This window comes from Leptopilina heterotoma, unplaced genomic scaffold, assembly GCF_015476425.1.
Source record: "Leptopilina heterotoma isolate Lh14 unplaced genomic scaffold, ASM1547642v1 Lhet_83, whole genome shotgun sequence".
NCBI lineage: Eukaryota > Metazoa > Arthropoda > Insecta > Hymenoptera > Figitidae > Leptopilina > Leptopilina heterotoma.
This window is the reverse complement of record NW_025111188.1, coordinates 1403156-1411857: the sequence shown is the minus strand read 5'-3', so window position 1 is coordinate 1411857 and position 8702 is coordinate 1403156.

The following is an 8702-nucleotide window of genomic DNA, read 5'->3' as shown; positions in this document are numbered from 1 at the left end:
AAAAAATTGAAATAAAAATTCTCTATTCTTCAGGATTTGGTAGGGCTCAGTCCCTATAGAACTCTGGTAATTTTCAGATGATTATAGTACTAAATTGGAAGAAATAAATTTTTTATTTTTCGTTTAACAAATTTTGATTGTCTGATGGCGTTCGGGTGGTGGTGCTACTACTTAAAATTGAAATAAAATTCTCTATTCTTCAGGATTGGGTAGAGCTCAGTCCCTACTAGAACTCTAAGAATTTTCAGATGATTAGAAGTGTTGAATTTGGAAGAAATAAATTTTTATTTTCGTTTTAACCAATTTTTGATGTCTGATGGCGTTCGGGTGGTGGTGCTACTACTTAAAAATTGAAATAAAATTCTCTATTCTCAGGATTGGGTAGAGCTCAGTCCCTACTAGAACTCTGGTAATTTTTAGATGATTATAGTTACTAAATTTGGAAGAAATAAATTTTTATTTTCGTTTAAACCAAATTTTGATTGTCTGATGGCGTTCGGGTGGTGGTGCTACTACTTAAAAATTGAAATAAAATTCTCTATTCTCAGGATTGGGTAGAGCTCAGTCCCTACTAGAACTCTAATAATTTTCAGATGATTAGAAGTGTTGAATTTGGAATAAATAAATTTTTATTTTCGTTTTAACCAAATTTTGATTGTCTGATGGCGTTCGGGTGGTGGTGCTACTACTTAAAAATTGAAATAAAATTCTCTATTCTTCAGGATTGGGTAGGGCTCAGTCCCTACTAGAACTCTGGTAATTTTCAGATGATTATAGTTACTAAATTTGGAAAAAATCAATTTTTATTTTCGTTTTAACCAAATTTTGATTGTCTGATGGCGTTCGGGTGGTGGTGCTACTACTTAAAAATTGAAATAAAATTCTCTATTCTTCAGGATTGGGTAGAGCTCAGTCCCTACTAGAACTCTGGTAATTTTTAGATGATTATAGTTACTAAATTTGGAAGAAATAAATTTTTATTTTCGTTTTAACAAAATTTTGATTGTCTGATGGCGTTCGGGTGGTGGTGCTACTACTTAAAAATTGAAATAAAATTCTCTATTCTTCAGGATTGGGTAGGGCTCAGTCCCTACTAGAACTCTGGTAATTTTCAGATGATTATAGTTACTAAATTTGGAAAAAATAAATTTTTATTATCGTTTTAACCAAATTTTGATTGTCTGATGGCGTTCGGGTGGTGGTGCTACTACTTAAAAATTGAAATAAAATTCTCTATTCTTCAGGATTGGGTAGGGCTCAGTCCCTACTAGAACTCTGGTAATTTTCAGATGATTATAGTTACTAAATTTGGAAGAAATAAATTTTTATTTTCGTTTTAACCAAATTTTGATTGTCTGATGGCGTTCGGGTGGTGGTGCTACTACTTAAAAATTGAAATAAAATTCTCTATTCTTCAGGATTGGGTAGGGCTCAGTCCCTACTAGAACTCTAATAATTTTCAGATGATTAGAAGTGTTGAATTTGGAATAAATAAATTTTTATTTTCGTTTTAACCAAATTTTAATTGTCTGATGGCGTTCGGGTGGTGGTGCTACTACTTAAAAATTAAAATAAAATTCTCTATTCTTCAGGATTGGGTAGGGCTCAGTCCCTACTAGAACTCTGGTAATTTTCAGATGATTAGAAGTGTTGAATTTGGAATAAATAAATTTTTATTTTCGTTTTAACCAAATTTTGATTGTCTGATGGCGTTCGGGTGGTGGTGCTACTACTTAAAAATTGAAATAAAATTCTCTATTCTTCAGGATTGGGTAGAGCTCAGTCCCTACTAGAACTCTAATAATTTTCAGATGATTAGAAGTGTTGAATTTGGAATAAATAAATTTTTATTTTCGTTTTAACCAAATTTTAATTGTCTGATGGCGTTCGGGTGGTGGTGCTACTACTTAAAAATTGAAATAAAATTCTCTATTCTTCAGGATTGGGTAGGGCTCAGTCCCTACTAGAACTCTGGTAATTTTCAGATGATTATAGTTACTAAATTTGGAAGAAATAAATTTTTATTTTCGTTTTAACCAAATTTTGATTGTCTGATGGCGTTCGGGTGGTGGTGCTACTACTTAAAAATTGAAATAAAATTCTCTATTCTTCAGGATTGGGTAGAGCTCAGTCCCTACTAGAACTCTAATAATTTTCAGATGATTAGAAGTGTTGAATTTGGAATAAATAAATTTTTATTTTCGTTTTAACCAAATTTTAATTGTCTGATGGCGTTCGGGTGGTGGTGCTACTACTTAAAAATTGAAATAAAATTCTCTATTCTTCAGGATTGGGTAGGGCTCAGTCCCTACTAGAACTCTGGTAATTTTCAGATGATTATAGTTACTAAATTTGGAAGAAATAAATTTTTATTTTCGTTTTAACCAAATTTTGATTGTCTGATGGCGTTCGGGTGGTGGTGCTACTACTTAAAAATTGAAATAAAATTCTCTATTCTTCAGGATTGGGTAGGACTCAGTCCCTACTAGAACTCTGGTAATTTTCAGATGATTATAGTTACTAAATTTGGAAAAAATCAATTTTTATTTTCGTTTTAACCAAATTTTGATTGTCTGATGGCGTTCGGGTGGTGGTGCTACTACTTAAAATTGAAATAAAATTCTCTATTCTTCAGGATTGGGTAGGGCTCAGTCCCTACTAGAACTCTGGTAATTTTCAGATGATTATAGTTACTAAATTTGGAAGAAATAAATTTTTATTTTCGTTTTAACCAAATTTTGATTGTCTGATGGCGTTCGGGTGGTGGTGCTACTACTTAAAAATTGAATTAAAATTCTCTATTCTTCAGGATTGGGTAGAGCTCAGTCCCTACTAGAACTCTAATAATTTTCAGATGATTAGAAGTGTTGAATTTGGAAGAAATAAATTTTTATTTTCGTTTTAACCAAATTTTGATTGTCTGATGGCGTTCGGGTGGTGGTGCTACTACTTAAAAATTGAAATAAAATTCTCTATTCTTCAGGATTGGGTAGAGCTCAGTCCCTACTAGAACTCTGGTAATTTTTAGATGATTATAGTTACTAAATTTGGAATAAATAAATTTTTATTTCCGTTTTAACCAAATTTTGATTGTCTGATGGCGTTCGGGTGGTGGTGCTACTACTTAAAAATTGAAATAAAATTCTCTATTCTTCAGGATTGGGTAGAGCTCAGTCCCTACTAGAACTCTGGTAATTTTCAGATGATTAGAAGTGTTGAATTTGGAATAAATAAATTTTTATTTTCGTTTTAACCAAATTTTAATTGTCTGATGGCGTTCGGGTGGTGGTGCTACTACTTAAAAATTGAAATAAAATTCTCTATTCTTCAGGATTGGGTAGGGCTCAGTCCCTACTAGAACTCTGGTAATTTTCAGATGATTAGATGTGTTGAATTTGGAATAAATAAATTTTTATTTTCGTTTTAACCAAATTTTGATTGTCTGATGGCGTTCGGGTGGTGGTGCTACTACTTAAAAATTGAAATAAAATTCTCTATTCTTTAGGATTGGGTAGAGCTCAGTCCCTACTAGAACTCTAATAATTTTCAGATAATTAGAAGTGTTGAATTTGGAATAAATAAATTTTTATTTTCGTTTTAACCAAATTTTAATTGTCTGATGGCGTTCGGGTGGTGGTGCTACTACTTAAAAATTAAAATAAAATTCTCTATTCTTCAGGATTGGGTAGGGCTCAGTCCCTACTAGAACTCTGGTAATTTTCAGATGATTAGAAGTGTTGAATTTGGAATAAATAAATTTTTATTTCCGTTTTAACCAAATTTTGATTGCCTGATGGCGTTCGGGTGGTGGTGCTACTACTTAAAAATTGAAATAAAATTCTCTATTCTTCAGGATTGGGTAGAGCTCAGTCCCTACTAGAACTCTAATAATTTTCAGATGATTAGAAGTGTTGAATTTGGAATAAATAAATTTTTATTTTCGTTTTAACCAAATTTTAATTGTCTGATGGCGTTCGGGTGGTGGTGCTACTACTTAAAAATTGAAATAAAATTCTCTATTCTTCAGGATTGGGTAGGGCTCAGTCCCTACTAGAACTCTGGTAATTTTCAGATGATTATAGTTACTAAATTTGGAAGAAATAAATTTTTATTTTCGTTTTAACCAAATTTTGATTGTCTGATGGCGTTCGGGTGGTGGTGCTACTACTTAAAAATTGAAATAAAATTCTCTATTCTTCAGGATTGGGTAGGGCTCAGTCCCTACTAGAACTCTAATAATTTTCAGATGATAAGAAGTGTTGAATTTGGAATAAATAAATTTTTATTTTCGTTTTAACCAAATTTTAATTGTCTGATGGCGTTCGGGTGGTGGTGCTACTACTTAAAAATTGAAATAAAATTCTCTATTCTTCAGGATTGGGTAGGGCTCAGTCCCTACTAGAACTCTGGTAATTTTCAGATGATTAGAAGTGTTGAATTTGGAATAAATAAATTTTTATTTTCGTATTAACCAAATTTTAATTGTCTGATGGCGTTCGGGTGGTGGTGCTACTACTTAAAAATTGAAATAAAATTCTCTATTCTTCAGGATTGGGTAGGGCTCAGTCCCTACTAGAACTCTGGTAATTTTCAGATGATTAGAAGTGTTGAATTTGGAATAAATAAATTTTTATTTTCGTTTTAACCAAATTTTAATTGTCTGATGGCGTTCGGGTGGTGGTGCTACTACTTAAAAATTGAAATAAAATTCTCTATTCTTCAGGATTGGGTAGGGCTCAGTCCCTACTAGAACTCTGGTAATTTTCAGATGATTAGATGTGTTGAATTTGGAATAAATAAATTTTTATTTTCGTTTTAACCAAATTTTGATTGTCTGATGGCGTTCGGGTGGTGGTGCTACTACTTAAAAATTGAAATAAAATTCTCTATTCTTTAGGATTGGGTAGAGCTCAGTCCCTACTAGAACTCTAATAATTTTCAGATAATTAGAAGTGTTGAATTTGGAATAAATAAATTTTTATTTTCGTTTTAACCAAATTTTAATTGTCTGATGGCGTTCGGGTGGTGGTGCTACTACTTAAAAATTAAAATAAAATTCTCTATTCTTCAGGATTGGGTAGGGCTCAGTCCCTACTAGAACTCTGGTAATTTTCAGATGATTAGAAGTGTTGAATTTGGAATAAATAAATTTTTATTTTCGTTTTAACCAAATTTTGATTGTCTGATGGCGTTCGGGTGGTGGTGCTACTACTTAAAAATTGAAATAAAATTCTCTATTCTTCAGGATTGGGTAGAGCTCAGTCCCTACTAGAACTCTAATAATTTTCAGATGATTAGAAGTGTTGAATTTGGAATAAATAAATTTTTATTTTCGTTTTAACCAAATTTTAATTGTCTGATGGCGTTCGGGTGGTGGTGCTACTACTTAAAAATTGAAATAAAATTCTCTATTCTTCAGGATTGGGTAGGGCTCAGTCCCTACTAGAACTCTGGTAATTTTCAGATGATTAGAAGTGTTGAATTTGGAATAAATAAATTTTTATTTTCGTATTAACCAAATTTTAATTGTCTGATGGCGTTCGGGTGGTGGTGCTACTACTTAAAAATTGAAATAAAATTCTCTATTCTTCAGGATTGGGTAGGGCTCAGTCCCTACTAGAACTCTGGTAATTTTCAGATGATTAGAAGTGTTGAATTTGGAATAAATAAATTTTTATTTTCGTTTTAACCAAATTTTAATTGTCTGATGGCGTTCGGGTGGTGGTGCTACTACTTAAAAATTGAAATAAAATTCTCTATTCTTCAGGATTGGGTAGGGCTCAGTCCCTACTAGAACTCTGGTAATTTTCAGATGATTAGATGTGTTGAATTTGGAATAAATAAATTTTTATTTTCGTTTTAACCAAATTTTGATTGTCTGATGGCGTTCGGGTGGTGGTGCTACTACTTAAAAATTGAAATAAAATTCTCTATTCTTTAGGATTGGGTAGAGCTCAGTCCCTACTAGAACTCTAATAATTTTCAGATGATTAGAAGTGTTGAATTTGGAATAAATAAATTTTTATTTTCGTTTTAACCAAATTTTAATTGTCTGATGGCGTTCGGGTGGTGGTGCTACTACTTAAAAATTAAAATAAAATTCTCTATTCTTCAGGATTGGGTAGGGCTCAGTCCCTACTAGAACTCTGGTAATTTTCAGATGATTAGAAGTGTTGAATTTGGAATAAATAAATTTTTATTTTCGTTTTAACCAAATTTTGATTGTCTGATGGCGTTCGGGTGGTGGTGCTACTACTTAAAAATTGAAATAAAATTCTCTATTCTTCAGGATTGGGTAGAGCTCAGTCCCTACTAGAACTCTAATAATTTTCAGATGATTAGAAGTGTTGAATTTGGAATAAATAAATTTTTATTTTCGTTTTAACAAAATTTTAATTGTCTGATGGCGTTCGGGTGGTGGTGCTACTACTTAAAAATTGAAATAAAATTCTCTATTCTTCAGGATTGGGTAGGGCTCAGTCCCTACTAGAACTCTGGTAATTTTCAGATGATTATAGTTACTAAATTTGGAAGAAATAAATTTTTATTTTCGTTTTAACCAAATTTTGATTGTCTGATGGCGTTCGGGTGGTGGTGCTACTACTTAAAAATTGAAATAAAATTCTCTATTCTTCAGGATTGGGTAGAGCTCAGTCCCTACTAGAACTCTAATAATTTTCAGATGATTAGAAGTGTTGAATTTGGAATAAATAAATTTTTATTTTCGTTTTAACCAAATTTTAATTGTCTGATGGCGTTCGGGTGGTGGTGCTACTACTTAAAAATTGAAATAAAATTCTCTATTCTTCAGGATTGGGTAGGGCTCAGTCCCTACTAGAACTCTGGTAATTTTCAGATGATTATAGTTACTAAATTTGGAAGAAATAAATTTTTATTTTCGTTTTAACCAAATTTTGATTGTCTGATGGCGTTCGGGTGGTGGTGCTACTACTTAAAAATTGAAATAAAATTCTCTATTCTTCAGGATTGGGTAGGACTCAGTCCCTACTAGAACTCTGGTAATTTTCAGATGATTATAGTTACTAAATTTGGAAAAAATCAATTTTTATTTTCGTTTTAACCAAATTTTGATTGTCTGATGGCGTTCGGGTGGTGGTGCTACTACTTAAAAATTGAAATAAAATTCTCTATTCTTCAGGATTTGGTAGGGCTCAGTCCCTACTAGAACTCTGGTAATTTTCAGATGATTATAGTTACTAAATTTGGAAGAAATAAATTTTTATTTTCGTTTTAACCAAATTTTGATTGTCTGATGGCGTTCGGGTGGTGGTGCTACTACTTAAAAATTGAAATAAAATTCTCTATTCTTCAGGATTGGGTAGAGCTCAGTCCCTACTAGAACTCTAATAATTTTCAGATGATTAGAAGTGTTGAATTTGGAAGAAATAAATTTTTATTTTCGTTTTAACCAAATTTTGATTGTCTGATGGCGTTCGGGTGGTGGTGCTACTACTTAAAAATTGAAATAAAATTCTCTATTCTTCAGGATTGGGTAGAGCTCAGTCCCTACTAGAACTCTGGTAATTTTTAGATGATTATAGTTACTAAATTTGGAAGAAATAAATTTTTATTTTCGTTTAAACCAAATTTTGATTGTCTGATGGCGTTCGGGTGGTGGTGCTACTACTTAAAAATTGAAATAAAATTCTCTATTCTTCAGGATTGGGTAGAGCTCAGTCCCTACTAGAACTCTAATAATTTTCAGATGATTAGAAGTGTTGAATTTGGAATAAATAAATTTTTATTTTCGTTTTAACCAAATTTTGATTGTCTGATGGCGTTCGGGTGGTGGTGCTACTACTTAAAAATTGAAATAAAATTCTCTATTCTTCAGGATTGGGTAGGGCTCAGTCCCTACTAGAACTCTGGTAATTTTCAGATGATTATAGTTACTAAATTTGGAAAAAATCAATTTTTATTTTCGTTTTAACCAAATTTTGATTGTCTGATGGCGTTCGGGTGGTGGTGCTACTACTTAAAAATTGAAATAAAATTCTCTATTCTTCAGGATTGGGTAGGGCTCAGTCCCTACTAGAACTCTGGTAATTTTCAGATGATTAGAAGTGTTGAATTTGGAATAAATAAATTTTTATTTTCGTTTTAACCAAATTTTGATTGTCTGATGGCGTTCGGGTGGTGGTGCTACTACTTAAAAATTGAAATAAAATTCTCTATTCTTCAGGATTGGGTAGGGCTCAGTCCCTACTAGAACTCTGGTAATTTTCAGATGATTAGAAGTGTTGAATTTGGAATAAATAAATTTTTATTTTCGTTTTAACCAAATTTTGATTGTCTGATGGCGTTCGGGTGGTGGTGCTACTACTTAAAAATTGAAATAAAATTCTCTATTCTTCAGGATTGGGTAGAGCTCAGTCCCTACTAGAACTCTGGTGATTTTCAGATGATTAGAAGTGTTAAGTTTGGAAGATGTTATATTTTAATATAATAATAATATTAATATTAATTAATATTAATATTAGCAAATTTAAAGTTGAGCAAATTAACAAAAAAAAAAAAATAAGTTGAATAATGATTGTACGAGGGTGAAGTTTGCTGCTCGTCGAGCTCAGCGAGAGCAGCAAACATCACCCTCGTAAAATCATTTTTCAACACTTTTTAAAAATTTTTTTTTTTATAATTCATTATAAAAAATATTTTTAAATTTATTTTTATTATTTTAT